Source organism: Anas acuta, chromosome 4, assembly GCF_963932015.1.
Source record: "Anas acuta chromosome 4, bAnaAcu1.1, whole genome shotgun sequence".
Classification (NCBI taxonomy): Eukaryota; Metazoa; Chordata; class Aves; order Anseriformes; family Anatidae; genus Anas; species Anas acuta.
The window spans coordinates 69,314,220-69,337,957 of NC_088982.1; the positions used below are offsets into that span (position 1 = coordinate 69,314,220).

At 46.3% G+C, this 23,738-nt stretch overlaps 1 long non-coding RNA gene across 1 annotated transcript in view; it reads right to left on the minus strand.

The window, feature by feature from the left end:
• Positions 1–10,549, minus strand: part of LOC137856437 (uncharacterized) — a 28,510-nt gene extending 17,961 nt beyond the window's left edge. Inside the window, exons 1-2 of the long non-coding RNA XR_011096443.1 lie at positions 6,686–10,549; positions 1,951–2,067 (exon numbers count right to left, since the gene is read on the minus strand). This is a non-coding gene — a long non-coding RNA (uncharacterized lncRNA). The remainder of the gene's footprint in view (positions 1–1,950; positions 2,068–6,685) is intronic.
• Between the last annotated feature and the right edge of the window lie 13,189 nt (positions 10,550–23,738).

Consider the following 23,738-nt stretch of genomic DNA (forward strand, 5'->3'; position numbering starts at 1 on the left):
TAAAATCAAGCACTGTTGCATTTGCTGCTTCCTCTTTATTCACTAGACAAGCTACTGTGACAAAGAAGGAAATGAGATTGATTTGACATCAATTGTTCTTGACAAGTCTATGTTTTCTTTCTTTTTTCTCTCTTTTTTTTTTTTTATCACCATATCAGCTGGCTACTTGCAAATTGATTGTGTAATGATTTGTTCCTGTATCTTTTAAGGACCTAAGTTAGACTGACAGGTCTGTAATTCCCAGGGTCCTCCTTCTCCCCTCTTTAAAACATAATACACTCTGTTTGCCCTTCTCATGTCTTCAGGGACCTCCTCTCTCCTCCATGAGTTCTTAAAGATAATCACTAATGGCTCAGAGATTGCTTCAGACAGCACCTTAAGTACTCAGGGGTGAACTCCATCAGGCCCTGCTGACTGCACTACATCCATCTTATCTGAATATTCTTTAATCTAGTTCTCTTCCGTTCCAGCCTCTACTTCTGCCCTTTCGAAAAAAACTCAGTTTAATCCACTGGTAACTGATAAAATTTGCAATTCAAAATAATTGGAAATTTTACAATATATTCTTTAAGAATTATCCAGGTTTATGTTTCCTTTCTACAAGTTACAGTTGTAAAAAATATATACTGTACTCATAGAGCCCTATTCACTAGCTGCTAAACCAAAACTTATGGATAGTTTCACATCCAAGAAAGGAGCAGAAAGAGGAAAAGCAAGTAAAACATTGTGTTTTTCCACTCAGGACTCCAACATCCACTTATATACTTGCACTGATTGCAGAAATAGAGGTTTCCATTTCTCCCTACAGCTGTTCCTAAAATTATGCTAGCACCTTCATGTCCAAAACGGCACCTCTGGCAGCGTCCGTGATCCAAGTAGTGTCCTTAATGAGCAGCTAGAGTAGCTTGAATTTGGGAAACTGTTGGACCTGTTCTCTGGAGGTCCTCTAAATTACAATGTACTAAGTCAATGTGTTTTTTGTGTGTTTTTTGTTTCTTTCCTTCTTTTTGAAACAGCAAGATTTGCCGAAAGTTATGATGGGGTTTCCATGTAAGTGTGATGTGAAGACTCACTCTATTTTGCTCTATTAACCACCTGATGCTGCCGTACCCAATGGGAAGGTAACTCCGGTTTCTGCCTGCAGTAGCAGAACAGAACAATTTCTGTGGCTGTCTTTAATAAAGTCTGGTTTTGCCTACCTTTCTCCTCAATAATTCACAATCATTAATGATTTCAGGTGTATGCTTAAGGCTCTAAACTCAATGTCCTGCTGTGCCAAAGCCTGGATTTCAGTATAGCTCTGCCAGCAATTGCTGCATGTTTCTGAAACAAGGCAGTCCATACAACCTAGGATGAAGCTTGTGATGGCTCACAAGAAGCATTCTCATTTGAAGGGGTTCTATCTCTGGAAGCACACACACATTCAGAGGCTGTAGGTAAAACAAAAATATAATCCTTTTTCCAAAAAGCTTTTCCCCTTCAGAAAGAATGACATTTGAAATGACAGCTGGGCTTGGGAGTTTTCTAACTGCCTTTTTCATCAAAATTGCATGATGAGTCAAAAGTGACCCTTTGTGCTTGAACGTTGGTTGTGGTGAAACCCTCACTGGCAGCATCTCTGTGGTCTTGAACCAAAATTATATGAAATTGAAGAAGGGGAGAGGTGTACCACACATCAGGCAGTGGCCAATTGGAGGGACACTCATGCAAGACATAGGAACCTCTCATTTGCATGCATGAATATCCACACACTGCTCATCAGATCTACCTTCTGATACGGAGATTTTCAAAACCCCCACAACAGACAAACTCACTGCCACTTAAACCAAAATAGATTGGAAACTCTCATGGCTGGGATGTTGTCCTATGGAAAACTCCATCTTAGAGCCATGCTTGGAAGAGATAACTACCACATAACACAAATGCTTTCCCACAGCACCCCCAACTTACTTTCTCATTCCTCTCTCGGACTGGAAATGGCACTGTTGAGTTCCTCATCTTAGACACTTGGCTGATATCTATTCCTTGCAGCTCGCTTGGAACAATGACTGTGTTCATCTGTGTTGTCTGAATTTGGAAAAGCAGAAAAAAAGGAGTAATTTTTGTCCCATGAATCTTCTATTCCTCATCTGATATACAAACATAAATGTTGCCTAAAGGACCCTTCTCTCTGAGCTACACAGCCATCCTCCTTTCATATCCTTTGTTCTTCCCACTACTTTTTTCAGCCATTTTACTTTGAAGCACCCCCATCGATCTAAAAATGCTCTTTTCCTCTTTTCCTTTCTTCTTCCCTTCCCTTCCTTTTCCTTCTCACATCCCCCTCCCCCCTTTTTAAAAATTTATTTCAAGAATCTGTCCAACCTGCACTCAGGTTATCCATCTCTGGATTTTGCAATTTCATAATCTATCTGAGGATGACTGTATTTTTAACTCCCACTAGTAATTTTGTCTTCTGTTACAAAGCCACCTTCATAAATCTTCGATGAAGAAGAAGATAAACAATCCTTTATCCCGTTACCATCTTCCTCAAAGTTCAGTAACTCAGCAGGCCAACTTTAGCAGTAAGCTTCAAGTGCTGCTTTTTCCAGTTCTTGAAGCACTGGAGGAGCCAAGGCTGTAAATCAGCTTAAGATTCAGTTGATAACAACCCATCCAACTGACAGATTGGCCTTAACCAAGCATTGAGTCAGTTTAGAAGTATTCAGGACTTTTCCCCTTGTCCACATTCCCAGTAATCCTTTAAATCAGAGCTTTCGTGGTAAGTATCAGGAACAAAATCAAGCATATCTCACTGGAAGTAGGAACTTCTCGTTGTTTATTACATCTTTAGAGAGCATCTTTATTTCTGGGAAGGTAGAGTGGCCCACAAAGCTTTGCTCCCCACAGAAGGCACATTGGGCAGGCCCCTTAACTTCTCTGCATGAATTTGCTCATCAGGAACAGAGGGGAACACCTGGCTGCTCCCATTGTCTTGGGTAACTGGTGCTGGTTTAGTGATTTTTTAATGCTGCACTTCCAGTCTTTAGGAATAGTAAGTTTTCCAGTAGAATAAATTCCCTGCAAGCACTATTCAGAGCATCCCACTGAGCTGCTCAATAACTACTTCAAAAAAGGGGGGAGCCACTGATGTCTTTATCAGGAGGAAGAAAGTGTAGCCCTTGGATCAAGCAGCTCTTCCTGGCATCCGATTATTTGTTTTCATTGCATAATAATAATAATAATAATAATAATAATAATAATAATAAAAGAAAATTAGCTACATTGATTCATGCATTGATTGCTGGCTGGGGTTTCACTCTGGGTTGCTGCTGGGACTGCAGCATCAGCAGGAGTGGTTGCTTAGCCCTGGATGTGCTGCACAGCCAGTAACCTGATCACGCTGTGTGAGGAGCACGGCTTCCTTCTGCTCTCTCCTTGTCTGAGGAGGAAACCCGGCTCCTCCTAATCACAGGCTGCCACCGCAGGGACACAACTCACTCCTACAGCACATCGACTACTACAGCCTTTATTATATGGTTCCCCAAAATAAAAAGGCCCTGTTGGTCTTGGCTGTGGGGTAGCTTGGAAGTGGATGCATGTCTCTGATGGGAACGCAGGCCTGGATTTCCCCAGACTCTTGCAATGGGGTTGATGGTTCAGCCTTTTTCAAAGAGGCACAAGCCAAAAGACGTCACCATGAAGTTAAAGCTATCCCAAGTACAATTCCAGCAGACTGCCTTAACTCTGCTTTTAAGCTTCTTTGCAACCTGGACGTTTTTAGCTGTATCTTGAAAAATCTCTCTGTAATAGGCTCCCGATTACAAAACCCTCATTATAATATGATAGCATATTAAAGCTGCAGTCATGCTCAGCTTCCCCTCGTGCCAGAAACCCTACAATGGACTCACAGTGCCCTTCCTCAGTAGTTACACAAAAGCACAACAGAAAAAAATAAAGCCTAACAAGTAGTCAGGAGGAAGAGAACAACCCTCAGCCAAGCAAAAAGAAAAAAATTAAAGCAGGCCAGAAATCCAGCGCTAGGCTCGTACGCTGGTCAGGTTTCAGACACAAGATACTACTAAATAATCTCTCCTCATTTAGGAGTCATCCCCCTGGAAGTGAGTTTGTCTTTGTAAAACATATAGGAACTTGCCTTATAGGATAGGATGTACATTCTCCATACTGCAAAATGCATTTAGTATGCATCCCATCAACTGATGCGTATGAAGTTGAATGTTACATGAATTACTCAGGTTTTCCTCTGCTGAAAGTAAAAAACTACTGCAGATACTGTGCCCTTTAATATGCTCAGGTATGGCAATTATGAGTTCAGTAAAATTGGGAATGTTTTTATGTATTTATTTATTTTAATTGGACATGTTAGCTTGAGAACTACTGGGAAAAGAAGTACACTATAGGAGCATCAAAGCTGTAATGGAAAAAAAATAGCCTTCCCTGAAAAAAAACACGCCTGTAATTAACCACAGATACTACGTTCTGCAAACTGTATCTTTTTTTCCGTATCTTGAACTAATCATCAATGCGTACAGTCATGCTTGAGCAAAACTCTGAATTCTTTGCAAAAAGAAACTTCAGTATGCCAGTACGCTTTACTAAACTAACTTTAAAATGCACATTCTAATGCAAAAATCCAAATGTTTTCACCATTTCACCTGCTCGGCCAGGTGAAGCCAAGGGACAGGCAGATGGGAAGGGGAGGCTGAGGTTTAGGCATAGCCCCAGTGTGCCGAGGCACTGCATTATCCTCCAAATTGAAACGAAAATAACCACGAGTAGCACAGCACATCTTAATCTTCACTGCCGGTAGTGACAGCTTTACTCAATTTTAGTCAGCTATCGAGTAATCAAAATGGATTAAGCAGCAGAAGGAAGGACTGCGCTGGGCTCCAATAAAGCAGCGGGCACTCGAGCGCTTCGGGGAGCCTCCGCACAGCTCCCTCTCTTCATTATCGCTGCGGATTCCCCACTGCTGCCCTTAGGCAACTCCCAGCCACCAGCTTCTCCCACCACACCTAGCACACACCTTCAGAAATTGCTGGGGGTCTGTATGCACATGTGCTTGCATTTATGTGCTTCGAAAAGTCTAATAAGAAGGCTTAAAGTGTTACCAGGTCCCAGCAAGGCCCTCTCGCACCTTAAACAAGGCACAGTGCTTGCACTTGGTCAGGTTTCCTCACCCCACACGTGCTCCAAGAGCTGGGACGGACACGCTGGGACACTCAGCTGCTCGCCTTCATGCGAGCCATGACAGCACTTAGAGGCGCAAACCTCCCGGCACGCAATTAGGGTATGAATTAGGACAGCTCTTGTGAAGTCTCTGCCTTTAACTGCAGTTTAGCACTGCCATTAAGCTGTCACACATGGGCTGTGATCTGCAGTAATTTCGTGCGACTGTACATACAAGGCAAGTGGTTAATGCCTCCTCCATAAATCCTGATGGCCAAGCTGTAAGGAGGCTGTGGACGCAGGCTCTGCTAATTCAGTCGGGCATAAACCTGTTCTTTATAATACTAATAAACAACTACGCCCATTTCCCCGGGAACAGGGCTGAAAGCACTTGATGGAAAATGCTCATGACGGGCTAAAAAAAGAGAAATCGAGAGGAAAAGTGACTTTCAGCACAAGATGGCTCCTCCTCATCATTCAGGTAGCTTGCCTTATGCAGGGAAATTCAGGCCCCTGCTACCTCTGGGGAGAAAATAGATTTAAAGACAAATCCATCTGGAAAGTGATGGAAAACGCTTCTGAAAGTATCCGAAGAACGTTCAAATAGCCTTTGATTATGGATCATTACAAAATTACCCTGAGCTGAGGCCCTAATTTCTCCTCCAACAGCTATCTGCCTCCTCCTAGCTGCAGCACCCCCAGCCCCTGGTACCTCCCCCTCGAAGCTCTGTGCAACATCTCAGAGAATTCAAGTGTCTGCTCTTGGAGGAAAATAGTTTCTAATTAAGCATGTTGTGTGGGTGTGAATAAAGCTGGGCCCACTCCTTGCTGCACTGATGTCAACAGAGAAATGTTTTTTTTTTTCTTCTTTACCAAGAGTGTCAGCAGAGGCAGGGGCCCTGGTGCATTGCTGCTAGCTGTGGTTTTGAAGGAACAGAGGTCCTACGCTACCGGCAATGAACACAGATTTTCTGTAGGTTTGGTGAAAGGCTCTAAAGCTTTCTGAATTTTAGATTTAGGGTCCGGGTCTGACTGGGATGGGGTGCACCATAGAGCCACACCAGAGGTAAGAATGAACCCACTGAGCAGACAGCCCAGGAAGATGGTTGTTCACCTACACGTTAGGTACCTGCGGGTCCACTCCAGACGTGGACATCGGAGAAAAGAGAGTCATAAAAACCTTTCCTGTACCAGATCAGAGCACGATTTTGTGGATTTTGAATCAAATGTATATATTCAGGGAATGCTGTGCAGCGTTTTCATGGTAAAATAGGTTATTTTGCAGGCTGACAATCTAGCTGAATCATTTTCAGATTTATTCCTTTGTTGATTTGAGGACTGAGCTCAAAACATAATCCTATATTTCCTCATTTTTCTCTATTATAATCCTTCCACAGACACATCCAAAAAAAAAAACAAAAAACAAAACAACAGAAAATTGTTGTTATAAATGCAGACAAATAGACACAAACCTTGCAACATCACAATGTAATACAGAGAGGTGAAGATACAGTACCTTTCATCTAGGTGGCCGTCCCCTTAGGCCAGGGTAGCTTTAGATGGTGTTGAAGCTCCTGATGATTCGATCTCCATCTCCTCAGTTCCCTCCCTCAATCCTCTCCGCCGCTGGAGCAGCACGGCAGCATTTTGATCACTTTTGGTGTAGGTCACGTTCGGTTGTAGCTCCACAGAAGATACCCATTTGGAAAACAGAAGGAGAAAATTAAGAAGCTGAAAGCCTTGCCTGACACCACCAGAAACTGCACAGTTAGTGTGTTGGGAATAACTTGGTTTTCCAGGTTAAAACGTGACTCCTGGTGAGATTAGAAGAGAGCTCTGCCTCTGTTCTAGCTATATCTCATACGTTGCATGAAAGAAAAGCTGAGTTTGCTGAATGGTTACAACTCATCTTCCATTTAAATCCTCAGCTACAAGCACTCTAGTGATTTCTGCAATAGTAGCTGGTAAAGCCAGGGCCTGTCTGAAATACAAAGAGATTTATTATATTTCAGTAACACAAAATTACATTTTCCTTGTAAAGCCACACAGACTCTTAGAAAAAATAAATAAATAAATCAGTAGCTGGTCTCTGGAGGTCCATCCAGTCCTGTAAGTTCATCAAAGTTCATATTCCTGCATCTAAGCATATATTTTGCTTCAGAGCTCAGCTTGTCTGGAGCTGGGAAGGAGTGATCTGGTTTTCCATTTTGATGAGGCCAGCACTTCTCAAAGTTCACCTATGAATAATGTCGGCAGGGAGAAGTGCATCTGGATGATTCAGAAGACACATTTGTGTCAAAATCCATCTCTCCTGATTTTCAATGAAGTGTTTTGATATGCTATGGTACTTCACAAGATTGAAATAAGTGCATTTCATAGCCCTCATCTCCAACTCCCACCTTCCCTATCCCTATATTTCCTATTTTTTTTTTTTTTTTTTTTCTTTTCAGAAATACCTGAGGCTACTTTTTGTTTTCCTTAGCACAAGATGCAGGGTAATTTGAAGCCTTGTCTCTCAGACTTGTTTCCCTACAAGCCATTGTTCATAGCTATGGCAGCATCTTTCTGCACAAAAGCATCTCTGGGGCCTTTCAGGTGCTGTTTCCTAGAGGAAAGTGATGCCAAGGCAGTATTTTCCTGCAATAATTGAATTATGCATTTCTTTTTTTTCCCCTCAAATGCAAACTTGTCATGGGGGTTGTTCTCATTTAAGGACCAGCTGGGTTTGGGGGAAAAAAAATAATAAAATAAAATAAAAGGTTTTCCTTCATCTGCAATGGACACCATGGCCAAATTTTTGAAATTATCAGAGGATATAGTTAGGCACTTTTCAAATCCTGCAAATGAGAGCTTAATTACCTTCAGGAATACCACCGGAACTGGGGCTCCAGCTGTTTTAACTTTCGTCTCAGCCCCTTGGAGGATTGATTAAAGCCAAAGGCTGAGTGATGTAGATGCAAGGCTTCGAGGTATTCCCTCCCCCAGCTGCCACCCTATCGAAAATTATTTTTCTCCCAGGAAAAGCAGCAAAACAAGCTGTGTGAGCATGTTTTGGCCACTTGGATTCACAGCTCTGATGTGATGCAAACCACTGATCAGTTGTTTTGCACTATGCCACTGGTTTGGGTAAAACTTTAGCTGGAAAGCAGTAGCCATGGGCTGCATGTTCTTCAGCTAAACAAGGAACCCTTCTAATTCTAGCCCCGGTGGGACACGAAAGGAGTTCAGGAAGGAGTGAGCATCAGGGGCAGACACTCCTTTAACCCTGGACCCAATTACCTGCACCTGTGTGGCATTTCAGACTGACCCCTTGAACTCCACAGCATACACTGTTCACAGCATTCATTCTTAGAGTAAGTCGGAGGACACAAGTGGAATAAAATACACTTCTTACTAGAAGAATTTAATTTTCCCCCATGTGGAAGGGAGAGCCTTGCATATGGCATGGAAATCCTGCAGTGGTATTTGAGAAAGGGACAGAGCTATTGATAGCAAAGGACAAAAGTTTTGGGTTTTGTTTCGTTTTTGTTTTTAATGTTAACCAAACAGCGTTATTCCTCAGACTTATTTCAAACTGAACCAATTCCATCTGGCTTAAAGAGTCCTCCAACAGCGTTTCTGTATCATGCCAGGAAAGATTTGCTGTGCCCCTGGGATAGGAGCTGGACTCCTACAGATGTCATGTAGGAAAGCAGAATAATGAGTATAGTGGGACAAACAAGACAGAGAAAAAGAACAGAAGTATTCTCCAACCCTGGCCCTTTTTCATTTTTATTTTTTAAACTAAATTTGAATTTCACTTATGTAAAAGCGTGGGGCTCACCTTGGCTTTCTGTGACCTTGTCACGGCGTGATGCTTTGCCTGCTTGCTGTGTTCCGTCACCACAGGGCACAACGAGTACCAGAAACCCCATGCATGAGCTTGAGGGGGGAGGGAAGGTTGAAATACCACATTAATTCAGCTGGTCCAAGAGTTTCGAATACTCACTAAAGTTGCTGAATGCTTGTTCAGCTTCAGCCTCGAGGGGATGGCTACTGGTTTGCCACGTGGACACCCGGGTTGCAGGGTTACACGCACCCTGCATGGCAAGCAAGTCCCAGCCCCATTTCCCCACCTGCTTGAGCTTCACGCAGCCCCAGAAAATCGTTCCATTTCCTATAAATAAATAAATAATAATAATAATAATAAAATATGTAGGTCTTGGGCTGGGCTGTTATAGATCCTGAGTAATAGAGACTCCCCACGAAATAACATCCAGGCCCCTTGGGAGGTTTTGAATATCACAGGCTTGCTGTCAGTGCTAGCCCAAAGCAAAGCCTTGCTGAAAAACATGAGGTATCTCCTGGCAGGCAGGGAATTTAAAGTGGAAGAAGGGCCCGGGAGAAGGGAAGAAATGGCAAAAGGAGTCTTGTGGGTTGTAAGAGCTCTAAACAAGAAGGCTTTAGTGACCCTCAGGTAGTCCTGATTCTCTGAAACAAGGGGGAACATAGAGACAAAAAGGATGGAAGGAATGGGGGCTACTCCCAGTCTCTGTTTCTGCATCCCAAGAAAACATACAAAGATCCTTCACAAGGACTCAGCTCCATGCACCATTTTTTCTTCCCCATTCTAGCAAAAATTTTAAAATGGTTTATGGTATATGAAACTCAAAATTTTGATCTTATAAAAGAGTTCAAATATTACTGTGAGGATATGAGCTAAAACAGCATAAAACAGCGACAAAACACTAATGAATCAGATCGTTTTTCTTTACCCAGATCCCCTTGTGTCACCACCCCAGTTTTCTCAGCAGATCCATGTGTGCACAGGAGTTATTCCATGTTGATGCCTCCCTCAGTTCAGGTGCCAGTTTTGTGAGATGACCTTCACTTTTCTCTCTTTTCCCCTCTCTGTAGGGGGAAAAATAGCCCAAACAACAAGCACAGAAGTTTATACGTTGAGTAAAAATTTCACAGCTTGCTACAGGTTTCACAGAATGACTCAAGGAGCCTATTAATTTGATTTTCAAATTTTGCAGCTTTAAAAAAAGAACGTCTGGCAAATCCTACAGTCACTCCGCAGTGCCCTCCCGGCTGTGCTCCTCCTAGAGTCAAGTCTTCCTGCTCGTCTCCTCAGCTAGAGAGACCCACCAACTCCTCCAGCTTAATTTAGATTTTGCTTCTGACAGAGCACCGTGAGATGCACCACGGCTCCATCACAGACACCTGTGCTCTGCCGGGCTCTCCATTTTCTGTGTTCAAGGTGAGGACCAGCACGGTCCAACCCTAGCTCAACTTGCCCCATCAGCACTAAACCAAGCAAACACAGAGGGTTCATTCACTTCTGAAATGAACTTAATTTCACTTTAGAGAGAGAAGAGGGGGGAAAGAAAACCACCTGTGATTCTCCCAAAAAAAAAAAAAAAAAAAAGCTGATTAAATACAACTTGCTCCATAAAAATTTGTTGCCATCTCTTGACAAGGATGGTCTGGTGCTTGCAGCTTCCACTGAATTTCATTCCTATTGTAGCTGAACTTGGGAGAAGTGACAGGGGAAGGATATTAATATATCTCGGGGCTGAGAGGGAGATGTTTTTCAAGTGAGACAGAAGCAATGAGTGTTTTGAACACCTCATACTTCAGAGAAATCCAATTTTCTGTCACAGGCTTTGCAGTGAAGCAAGAATGCTCTTGGAAGTCAGAGACTGGGATGCTAAGTGGCATCTATAAACCACGCAGGAGATGAATGCCTTCTCCTCCTTTGTTGCTTGCAAACGTACCCTTCAGTCTGCAGCAGGAGCGAACATTAGCCCTTGGCACAAGGCTTTGTGCTCAGAGGGTTTTGCACAGAATCCAAATTGCAGCTTACAGCTCCTCATGAAGGCTAATGAAAACGCCTGTGAATTCCCATGCTCAGGAATAACGCAATGCCTTCAAATGTTTCTAGAAGGCAGGGCATCTCTGCTGAGACTACGGCTATGCAGGCAAGCTTGGGCCTTAAGCTCTGGCCAGCAAACATCTGCGTTTAACCCTTGGAGGGCTCTCCGTGCCCTGTTTGCTCGCCAGCTCTGGCCAGTCCCGAGGGGGAGCCAAGGGGTGCACAGAGGGTGCCCGCTTATGGGCAGCAAACACGAACTGTTTGGGGCGGGAAGGCAGCCTGCAATCTTCTGACCAAATCCATCCTGGCGAAGAGCATGACAGTAATAACAGCCCTCTTAAAAGGATAAAGGCAAATCCCAGCGCTGAAGTCAGTGGGATCTCCGAATTCCTGGCGGCTTAATCCCAGCCAAGTGCTCAAGCACCGGGGCCGCTCTGCAGGCCGTGGGATGGATGCACCACACGGCAGACCTGCAGCCAGTTCTTCTAACCCAGCTGCTCCTCAAACCCATCACGCTGAAGGCGTTAACGCAGGCAGGGCAGCTCCTTCGGGCAGAGGTCCCTGCCCCTCGGGCTGAAATGTTTCATTAACTTCAGCTGCACTAGATACAGCTAAGCCCTCTGTTTGTGTCCAGAAGTAATACGCTTTTTACCTCCTGCCCAATTCACTAGTATAAACAAATTAGATATACATTTTAAGCATGCCATAGACCACACCTGGCTTAAATTTATGCAGTCTTAATAGCACCACATTTAGAATAAACTCCCAAGTGAGGTAAACATGGTTAGAAAATAAGGCTTTGGCTCTCCTGGAAACAAAATATATTCTTTTGTCATTGCTAAATAATGAGACCATTAGTACAAAACATCAGGAAGCATTTAATAGGACATAAGTGGAAGATTTAGTTAAAAGACTATGTAATGGGAAATATTTTCTGTCCAGGGGAGAAGAGCCTGGGAGAAACCAAGCCAAGCCAGACCATGCCGGAGAGCATGGCCCTGCTCATCCCTTCTGCCTCTCCACCCCGGGAGCAGGAGCCATGTACGAGCACAAAAGCTGGTTATTTAAAATGGGGTCAGTGACCTGAATGCAGGAGCTGCTGGAGCTTGAAGCTTTGTTTTATTAATCAGTTTTCATGCATTTAGTTGGGGATTAGCAGAGGCTGCCAGCTTTATCAGCATTAATTTAGAGTACCTTGAGGTATTGGGGGCAGAGCTGCCTGCTGCTCCTGTAATTTCAGTGCATCACCCACATCCTGGATTAAGAAACAGATTAAGAAACAGGGTAGAGAACAGTAGATGCCTTGCATGTAGGATATTTTGGCACTGCTCAGCCTTGTTTGCCTTCATTTTGGTGTCTAATCAGGGCATTGCAACTACACTCATAGCAGGAGGTGTGCACACAGCTGTCCTGCATGGCGAGGCCTGCTGGACCCGAGTGGGGAGGTGGAGAAGGAAGACAGCAGGAGAAGAGATTTGGGGTTTATTTAAGTAATTAGTACCAAAGTTAATGACAATAAATGCCAGTATTTTCAAGACTCTGAGATTTTCTGTGGAAAAGAGCAGACCTTTGTCTGTGAAAAGATCAGAGGAACGTAAATTCCGAGCCCCTCCAGCTGAAAATCCAAGCACCTGCTCCCATTTCTCTGGGTTAACACCTTTTCCTCTGAAAGAAGCAAAGGCTGACTATGGAGTAATGATCCAATACTTCCAGCTGGACACTGAATAAGAATATTAGCTTCACTTTCAAACACAGGCCAAACTTTTCTGCCTCTTCCTATTTCACTCTTTGAACTTTGACTTCCTGCTCCACCTGTCCATGTGGGAGAGGTGACACAGGCCTCTGAGGTGCAGGCCTGCGGCCGGGCCTGGGCCTCTGGGCCATGATGGGGGCTGCAGAAACCACGGCCTGGGGGGCAAGCTGACATGGGATCACACAAGGAAATGCTGCTGTGGTGAACCAAAGGGATGAATTGAAGGCAGCAGGCCCCTGCCCAAGCACACTATTTGCAGCTGGTGTGGATTCAGAGGCAGAAACCTGCACCAGATCATTCCGAAGGTGCCCCAGATCCTGAAGCTACTGTGTGTGGCCAAGCTCTTGTACACCTCACTCAAGGCACAGGCTACAACCCCTGGAGCTACTGGGAAGAAGGAGAAAAGAAGCCATTAGCCACAAAAGCCTTGTGAGGGGCTGGCTCTGCTCCCTGCAGGAGGAGCAGGCAGCATCCTGCAGACACCATGCCAGGAGCACTTCTCCCCTCACCCACCGGCCGCTGGTGCCGACTCCACGCTTAGCACAAGCGCTGCAAGCAGTCTCTGGGGCTCCGTCTCAGAAGTTGGATTAAATTAATGTAAATTAAATTAATTAATCCTTAGATATGTCTCTGGTTACTGCACTAGGCCTTCGCCAGCCAAATGGAGGAGGCAGAAGAGGCAAGTGCAGCGTGACGAGGGCCAGGTCTTGGGATTAATCCCACCTCTCAACTCCATCTCTACACTTCCCCCAAGCTGTGTGACCACACAAAAGTGTTTGCCTAAGACACAGCCCTGCTGAAAAGGAGGTTGAGAAAAGCCGCCACCAGCCAGCTACTGCTTCTTATTTGGGGCTGGTCCAGGGGGGGCTTCTTTTATTTAAGCCCTGAATAACCTGGGGATACCCTTGGCCCCATCGAGCTCTTCCCACAAGCCCCTCTTCAGCTGATGCTTTGCTGCAAAGCCCATGTGAGAGGGGACCTCTCCCTGCATGGAGGCATCTCCCAGCCCCTGGAGGTTTCCCCTACCAGTGCTAGTGCCTCCTCTGGGGGCACCTGAAGCACAGAGCTGAAGCACAGAGGGTCTGGGCGACCAACTGGGCAGAAAGCACACCTCAGTATTTTGTTTTAGTGATAAATATAAAATCCTTATCCTTGACTCAAGATCAGACACAGCTACTTTGAGCCAAGTCAGGAAGATGGGCTCAAGAAGTCACCTGGAGAGCTTGGCCAGCCAAATTTGCAAGACAGAGCCCTCCTGAGGGCTCAGCTACCTTCTGGCTTGCCAACCATGTCTTGCCAAAAACAACCCAGCACACCCCTCTTCTGTCTCATTTGTATTTTGTATTTTTATTTTAACCACAGGGAAGGGGTCCATGCTGTAGCAATCTGTGTGGACCCTGTAAACAGTCCTGAGGGCAGAAGGCATCAGGTGATAGTCTGTTTGCCTACAGCTTGAAATAGTCACCCACAGCTGCAACAACACAATAATTAGCACCTCCCTGTTTGAGGGATTAACAGTTCCCTATTCAACAAGGACAGACAACAAGTCTCTCAAACTCCAAGGCCTCAAACCTGTTGTGTAAGGGCACCTGGGAAGGCGAGTCTGTTAGGGAGGGGGGTTCCCTGCAATGCTGACCTGTTTCCATTCCTCCTCATCTCCTAGGTCCCCTCCCTCTACCCAACAGTGACAGGGCAGGGGGTCCTCCACTGTCTGGGGTGTCTCACCCTGATGCCTTTCTTTCAGGCCTGGCAGGGAGCTGCTCCACCAGTCTATCTCCTGCTCACACTCCCTGATAGCCCTTAACCTCTCCACCTCGTCCTGGAGCTCTGCCACCAGGCTGAGCAGGCCATCCCCCTGCTTGCACCTCACGCACGGTGTCTCTGCCACCCTCAGATGGCAGCAACAGCCTCAGGCACTCCCTGCACCCAGAGACCTGAACTGCCGCATTTTTGAGCAGGCACTCAGCCTAGGTCACCACAGGCCTTCTAGAAAGAGCTTTCTGCCTAGTGCAGGCCATGGCGGTTTAGCTACAGGCAGGCAGCCGTTAGATGAGCCGTCCTCCTGAGTGGGGAGGGACACCATGCCCTGCCTGAGGTGCCACGCCCTGCCTGCCCGGCCTGGTGGCTGTGCTCCCCAGGGGCTGCCTTTATACAACATGGAGGAGGCGCTGCTGGCTCCATCCACATCTCCTCAGCCTCCCTCACGAGGGCTGCCAGGCCCTGGGGGCTCCCTCAGCCGCCTCGAGTGGCCTTGATGGTGGAGAAAGAGCCCTGACCGCCTCGATACCCCTGCTCCGCTGCACAACGCATCTGCCCCAGAGCTGATCACCTCAGCGAGTAAAATTAAAACACTCAGAACACTGTTGAAAAGCACCATTTCCCCCTTACTCGGCTTGTTGCAAGTGCCAGAAATATCAGGTGCCTTTAAGCAGAAGGATTTGGAGCGGCAATGAGACAAAAGTGATAATTTGGGCGCTGAGGGGTGACTGAATCCCCTCATAATGCTCTTTTTGCCAGACTATGTAGCAGACCTGGAAGAGTGACTGAAACCTTGTGTTTCTGTAGTACGCTTACTGTTTCTTCTGGGATGTAATTATGAGATTAGAACAAATTAAAGTCAGATGTAGGTGTGCCACCTGCATAGTAAAGTTGACGCTCTTCTGTGAAATAAAAGACAAAAATCTCTAGAAAGTCAGGACAAAGAGGGCATAATTAAAAAGCAACTGTAGTTTGTCAAAGCCTGGTTGCTTTAGACCCAAGCCCTACCTGATCCAAGAATCTTTTTACCAACACTGAAGCAAAATATGAATAGCTACCTTGGGCCTGGTAGATGCCTCAGCTGGACATCACAGTGCCACAGACACCTGAGTGTATCTGGAGCATCCACATGGTTTGGGATCTCCTCAGAGCTCCTCATCTGGAGGCAGATGTACCAGATAGAGAGGCTTGGGCTCTCAGCCCACCTCCAAATTCACCACTGACCTCACCACATCCCTCCTAGACCAGCAGCCTTTATATGCATTCATTTACAACCAGCTGGTCACTCTGCCCCACCAGCTGATGCTGCTTTGGCTCCTTTGGATAGACAGTGGTTAGAGAAGGACCTACCTGGTGCCTCGTGCCATGTGGTTGGAGGTGGTGGTCCTCTACGGTTATTTTCCTATGCTGTTGTACCATCTTGTCTGGTCCACTCCCAAAGTAAGCACATCTGGATTGTTTACTTCTCACGGACTGCAGGATTGGCTTAAAACAGATGATCCTGGAGTCCCTTGGTGGCCCTGGGTAACAGCCCCATGGCTTCTGCATCGCTCTGGCCCATTCGGTTCAGGATGCAGGCAGTGGCCTGGGGGCCTGCACCTAACAATGTCATCATGCCCCACAAGAGGCACTGCCAGCTTCAAGCAGTGACAGCCCCCAGTGCTCAGCAGCAAATAAAGCCTTCTCAGGGATAAGCTTCACATTAATTGTTCCTTTGAAGCCCTATCTGGGGAGACTGCCATGAAATCCAGCAAGAGAATAAGACGATTGCTCTCATGCCACCTTGCGTGACTCACTAGAGAGACAGGAGCACAGCGGTGTGGAGAAGATAATTACTCTTTTGTGAGTATGTGCCTGGTTTCAGTTTGTTTAAGTGTCTAGTTCTTGGCCGTTGTATTCAATCTTGTTTTTATTAGGGTCTTAAAATTGTACAGCATGGAGAAGTTTGTACCTCGATGGGAGCTTTCATAATGCAGTAAAACACCATCATAAATAGCAGAAGTGCAGGTTGCTCTCTGGCATTTACATATAGCGCTCTTCTCTTGCCTCATTAATTTTGTAAGCATTTGGGTTTGCTAGAAATCAGCGTAATTTATACTAAAGCAGTAAAGCGAGCAAGCCGAAACACAAACATACCAGAGCCACTCTCGCTGCTGCATTGCACGTTGCCGCAGACAGAAAATGGGCTGCTTGAGGCAGAGCGAGAGAGGCCTCCACGGCTGTGCGGTTTTGGTGACAAACATCCCGCTGGACACACGCTGAGGTGTCACAGGAAGGGACGTGGCTGAAAAACAGGGACAGAGAGGTGACACAAGGCAGTGGTGGGCACGAGCACCACTACACGCAGCGCGGGATGTGCTCTGTCCTCTCTGCAGAAGAGCTGCTGCTCCAGCCATTGAACAGCAGTGTGCAATGCCCTCTCTCTAGATCAGTTTCTTCTGCCTGTATCCTTTTTTTTTTTTCTTTTTTTTTTTTTTTTTCTTTTCAGTGGTTCAAATCTGAGGAAGGAAAATGGCCAGCCTGTTCTGCTTTGTGGGCTATATTCCTATGGGATGCTGCTCCTTAAAGAACACAGCTGCATGGCTGTGAGGCAAACGATCCCACCCACCAGGACTTGTGTTTGTTCTCTATGGGTGGCCAGATTATATTCTCTAAAACACACAAAAACCCCTAACCTCACAGATAAATTATCAGCAGGCATGTAGCCCTTCCACACACTCCCCTTCCTAGCTCTGCATAAACATCAAAATTTCATTTTTCTCTCTCATTGCCATATGCATTTTTAACCAGCTGTGTATCATTCCTGCCATAGAAAATGCTTGGGGAAAGAAGAAAAAAAAAAGGCAAAAGCAAAAGAGTGTGCAAAGGGACTTCACTTTTACTGCAGGACACATTATGAGGTGTGATGCACAGGCCCAGTCCCCTTGGCTCTCTAAAGAGGACCACTTGGAGCCCATCACAGCTCCTTCCCTGCCTGTGTTTCCTTGCCTTCTCCAGAGTAAGATGGTGTGGTTTGCCTTTTCGTGGAGTGAGACCACAGGTGGAGCAGGGGCTGAGGGCCAGGGCTGTGGGTTACAGCTGGCTGCTAAACGGATGCAACAGCCTGCCCTGAAAACGTGGAGCCCAGATTTTGACCCTTGCCGTTTGGAAGAGGAAAATCTGTCAGCAGGGAGAGCAGCGGGCGCTGCTGGCAAATGCGCACTGCTCCAACCCTGCTCTGGAGCTGGGTTCATACAGGCCATTCAGTTCTCGGAGGCGCAGGCAGGTAGCCAGGCACTGTTGAAAATCCACAACACAGAAATAGTCAGAAGCACATTTCCAGTCTTTGCAGATTTGTTTTCGTATGTCCTTCGACCAGAGAAGTCACTAAGAACGCTGTGTGTTTGTGAAGTCCACCCAGCCCACTACCCTGCCCCTGTGAAGGACAGCGATGAATGCTAGGAAAAGACCTTCAGGAAATAAGAAATAGGACCCTAGTGAGCAACCCTGCCTGGTCAGCTGCCTCACCTGCTGCTTGCTGTTCAGACTGCTGTGTTTTCTTTCAATGGTCAGCCAATGCAATAGGGTTTTTGAGCAGGAAAACTGGATTTTGGAAAGAAATCTGGATTAATGAGTTAGGGTTTTTACTGGTCAGACCTGCTCAGTAGAGACGAGAGGACCTCCAGAAAACTGATGGACATCACAAATCAGTTGTCTCTGCGTTACTCTCTGAGACCCCTTATCTTTCCCATTTCTAAAGGCAGGAAGGAATAACAATGCCATAATTTCCTTGGAAGGGCATCAGAAAGCTTAATGAAACAACATTTGTCAAGCACGTTGAGGTCTTTGGGTGCTCTGAGTGGTTTTTGTCTTATTACTCCGTTCCAGCTCTTGTCCTTCACAAAAAGGCAGAAGCAAAGGGCAGTGCCTAGACATGGTTATTTCCACAGCTCTCGGTGTTCAGCCTTTGTGGGCTGCAGCACAGGGGCACCCCCAAGCCTGCTTGTTCTGGTCTGTCCCGAGGTGGTTAATGTTTGCCAGGTGTTGAAATGCACAGACACATTTCACCCCGAGGTTATTTAGAGCCGAAATCCACGGAGGCAAATGAGAGCGGTGTGCTAGGAAGCATATTCGCGTTCCTCCTGCGATCTTGTGATTCTTTCCCTTGACATTTTTGCACAGTTTCAAGCCAATGATTAACTTTCCATTAGCAAAATAAGGGCCATAAACCACCGAGAGAACTTGCTAGGCGTGCTCTTGAAATAACGTTTCGGGCTGAGCTGGCTCCAGCACTGATGCCTAGAGGAAGAGCAGAGGTTATAAAGCATGCCACTGCTTCGGCGAAAAGCCAGACAAAACTTCAGCTCAAGGGAGCACAGGGACTGCTTTTTCCCCTGTGGTGGCCGATAAGCCAGGGTAGGCAGCGTCCCTTGCAAGCTGAGCAAGGAGGAGGAATCTCGGCTGGAAGAGGAGGGAATTTAGCGAAACAACCCCCACAGCCCAATGAAGAAACCTGCCAAAAATAAAACCAACACACACAAAAAAAAGCACAAACAGGAAAATAAGAGCTGCTGAGGGTCCCGAGACAGTGGTGGCTGTGGTTGACCACCACGGAGGGGAACGGCATGAGTCAGGGGCACGTGGGGAGCACCCTCTGCTGAGGCTGACCACGGTGGCCCTGGCAGCCCCTGGGCTGGAGCAGCGTGGAGAGGTGACCCAGGCAGCGTATCCACCACGCACCGTGGCTCGGGGACTGACTGAGCTCAGCTTTCATTAGCTGCTAAGAATATAGGGCCCACCAGTCCATCCGTATGGCAAAGCTCAGTGTTTTTCCACTTGGGTTCAGTCCTGTTGATGCCCACAGCTTCTGAGCCAGGGCCCTGTGTACAACGGGGAGCGCTGAAATAAAATCTCTCACATGAGCAAACGCCAGTAGGTGAGGCTAAGGATGGCAGAATGGGGTTCTTAACAATCCTGAGAGATGCTGTAAGCAGCCTAAAGAGAAGCCTAATTCAGATGCCTCGGTATGCAGCCTTTTTTATTACACCCACAAACCACCCACAACCTCCAAATTGCTATTCTTTAGAAACACCCTGCAGCACTTTTCTGGTTTCCAGCATACAGCAGTGCTGTAGGCTTAGCTGCTGGATTTGTGCATGCACATGCAAAAATAACTAATGGCGAGCTTGATCAGACAGCAGGATTTTTCCTCAAATGATACATTTTAGTATTAAAGTAAATGTATTCTGTTATCCTGCTAGCGTGGAATAATGAAACCAGAGCTTTTCCTTCCCAGCTTTTTTTTTTTTTTTCCCTCTCCTTTCCTCTCTTCTGAGCCTTGCAAAGCAGCAACGCTCCTTGGCTCGTAGGCTGCAGCAGCCCACAGAAGCTTTGAGAATAGTGTCAGAAACCCACAAGCCCGCGCCGTTAATTGGGGACCGGATTGCTGGTGACGCTCGGGGAGCGCCGGGCTGTCATTTCAAAGCAGCAAGGTGCTCTGCAGATGCCAACGCCTGACATTTAGCAGCGGAGGGCGGACGGGCCCGTGCTGCTGAGAAATGTGCGTTTTGCAGCTTTTTTTTTTTTTTCTGCAAGATCAAATCCCTCCTCCTGCAGGGCCCTGCCAGCAAACCCCGGCCCCACGCGCCTCCAAGGGGCTGCGTGGCCATCGTGAGAAATGGTGGCCGTGACATGGCCGAGGTTTTATTTCAAGATGTGCACGCTGCTTCTCAAAGCTGCTGCTCGCCATGGCTGCGATCGCTGTAATACTCGAGGGGAAAGACCAGAGGAACAACGAGAAGAGGCTGATATTTAGGCCACCCCGCGAATTTCTGTTTTGTTTCTTGGGCAACTGGGCTTTTTTTTCATTGTGGTTTCGGTTTAAGGCACGGGAGGGAAGAAGATTGAGGAGGAAAGAAAAAAAAAAAAAAAAGCGTGGATTTTCTTCCATTTCACACTATTGGGTGTGGCTGGAGAACAAAATCTTCCCAGAGAGCATAAATGCATCTATAAGGAAAAAGAAAAGAAAAACAGAGAAACCCTGCTCCTGGCTTTTAAACAGACTTTTACAAGATGTTGGTGTTCCTCAGGCCTCCCTCCTCACTCCACACCTCCATCGGGCTCCCTGCAGCTTGGTGGTGCCCTCCCCAGGTGCTTTTCCTGCAGGTGCCCCTCTCCCCATCCATTGCCCATGCAGCACACTGCTCCGAACCCACTTGGCACCAGAAAACATACTCGGAGCAACATATAACATCCACCAAAACCAGGAGTTTTTCTTACTGAAAGAATAAAAAAAAAAAAGGATGTTTCTGTGCAGCACAGAAATACCAAGAGCACCAGAGGCTCCTCGGCTCAAGCCACCTCTCGGCTAACTCTGCCTCTGCGGCTGCCCCCAGACTACAGCATCCTCGTGTCCCGGCTCTCCTCCTCCAGCAGCCTCCTCCGCCAGCCCCGCTGCAGCAACAGAGCAGCCCAGCCACCCTCGTGCTGAGTTTCCCCAGCGCACCTCACTCCTACGTCTGTAATTAGGTTCCTTGCCTCGCTAATGATTACATAAGCTGCCTCGGAGGCCAGAAACGAGAAGCTAATGCCTCTGCGAAGTGAGAATCGTTCCAGGCACACACACCAAAAAAAAAAAAAAAAAAAAGGTGCTGCGCTCTCCTAGCAACCGGAGTTGTAAAATAATGTAATCACAGCCAAAATAATGCGATAAAAGATGATGCGACGCTTGTATCAGGTTGTCACGGCAACTGAAATAAGCTTAAAGCCACGTACCCAGAATTTCAAGCCAACGGCCTGATTGTATGCAAAGTTGCATTTCTAATTAATCCCGGTCAGTTCGCCTTCATCTCCACTCATGCTCACTCCAGCTCTGCTCTTAGGTCTCATTTTGATGGCCTTTGCCCTCTCCCTGCCTGACCCAGCTCTTATTTTGTTTTCAACTTTCTGTTCTTTGACCCTGGAGATGTACAATTCTTATTTCGTCCCCGAGAGCCTGGTAGAGACAAGAGATTTGCATTGCAATGCATCATCTCTAACCCGACCTTATTTCATTTTCTTTTCCAAACAACTTCCTTGCCTGGGGAAACGCTGCCATAAGGTGTCAGGGTTTCCTCAGCTCCCCCCACCACACACAAAGACATTTTTATCCCACACCAGCACTCGTCACGAGAAGAGCCCATCCCAGGGAGGTGCAGGAGCCTGGTCCAGGACTGTCTCTGGTCAAATCAGCTGCCTTGCTCTCGAATTCTGGATTCTCATCAGGAGACGCACTTTAAAAAGAAATGAATAACAATGAAAAAATGTTTTTCGGAAGAGTTAGTGCCATAAGGGTTTTTTAAATAGCATGCCCTGTCACCGAATGACAGTAGCAGCATGTGTAACGTTCCTAGCATTTACCCATAACCTTCCATCTACCAGCACAGTTTGGGGAACAGAAAAATTGGCTTAATTTCACTCCGATATTGTACCAAGACCCAGGGAAAGGCCTGGCTGCGTGACGTGGCGTACAGACGGTTCACACCGCTCGCATCATCCTTCTGTACCCACAGGCTCAGCAATTAACTCTCACCAATTAACCCTGACACCGCTCCTCCATCGCAGCACTATCCCAGGGGCCATCCTGCTAGACCCAACAGATTACTTTCACATTGAAATCCATAAAATACAGAACCGGGTAGGCATTGCACAGTTAAATGCACTCCCGAGGTGCTCAGACCCAGCTCTCACCCCAGGGTCGGCAGTTTCCCACTCACTGCACCCGACCTAAAGGCACCCTGCCCATCCCCACCAGGACATTATTTTATATATCTCCCATTCCCAGCCAGATAACGTGGTCTGGCTTACAGCCCCAACTCTCTCTCATTGCATTTCGTCAGGCAGGATGGGATGGGGAAAAGCCACAACACAAGGTATTGAGGAGCAGCTCCCTGCGTCTCATCTCACCTTGATGGGGCCGTCGCAGGGAAGATGGGGGGGGCTTGCTGGCTATGGCTGAGCATTTCTAGTGGTGGCTCTTCGAAGAATAAAGCAGAATAGGCTGAAGAATGAGCACCCAGCAGCCAGGAGTGATGGCTGCATCGGCAGGGAAGGAGATTTGAGATCAGGACAGGTCGTGGTAGAACCTGACATCTGCATGGGCTGGGTGAGAAGGTGAAAGGGGATCCGTGGTTTCCATTGTGAAGGGGTCTGGAGCTGGCTCCCAGAAAAAAGAAAAACCAAAATTCCACATGTTAGGAGAAATAACTTTTACAACATTTTAATTTTTTTAATGTCGTTACTTTCAGACAAAACGTCAAGTTCATATTTATCTGGAATTTAACTAAAAAGGGAAACCTGCATGTGAATTTGATTTTTGATTGGTATGTTCTGCAGCCAAGAAAACATCAAAACCAGCCTGTAATTTGGTTTGCTCGTGTATAAACACTAAAGTGAAAAAGAAAAAAAAAAAAGATCATTTATCTTTGCATCCTTAGGGCTCTCAAACTTTGTTTGAAAGCCCAAAGTCTCCAAGCACTTCCTAATAATCCTAGTGGTGATATGTAAATCGTTGGAGAAGTTTCATGCAGAAACATCTTGTGCTAGTTGGTTATCCCTTTGAGGCTCTTTGCGTGGCTTCATTGAAGCAACTTATGCCAGCAGTATCAGAGTGGGTCATTTATAAAGAGCTCATAAATGATGCATTTGGAGAGCATTGATAAAAGTTAATTGTATGCAAAATGGCATACAGCAGCTCATCCCACATCTTCCTTGCAAAGTAGTCATCACCATCCAGGTAGGAAGACCATTTATTTGGTAGTCTTGAAAGCATTTTAAGCACTTTCTTTAAGAAATTAGCAAAGCACTATTTGTCCAGTTGCTATAAAAATTAATAAAAGATGCAAATCGAGTCGTCGCCATGCAGGAAATTGGAAGCTATGAAAGACTGCTTCTAATCCAAATCCCTGCACCGGGTCCCTCTGCAGCAGCAAGGAAATTATTATCTCTGTTCTCAGCCCCAGTTTTCCCCCTAAAGTGCTAATGCTAATTATACCTGCTTCGTAGAGGTTTTGTAACAAACAGCCTGTGTGTGAAAACTACTTTGATGCAAGCAAGTGCCAAGTTTCAGTAATAAACATATGGTGAATGACATTTTGTCTGGATTTATGCACTGTAAGAGCTTATTTAAATCAGATTTGGAAACCAATAGTGAATCAGAGGAACGCTGGGTTGTTTCTCAATCGA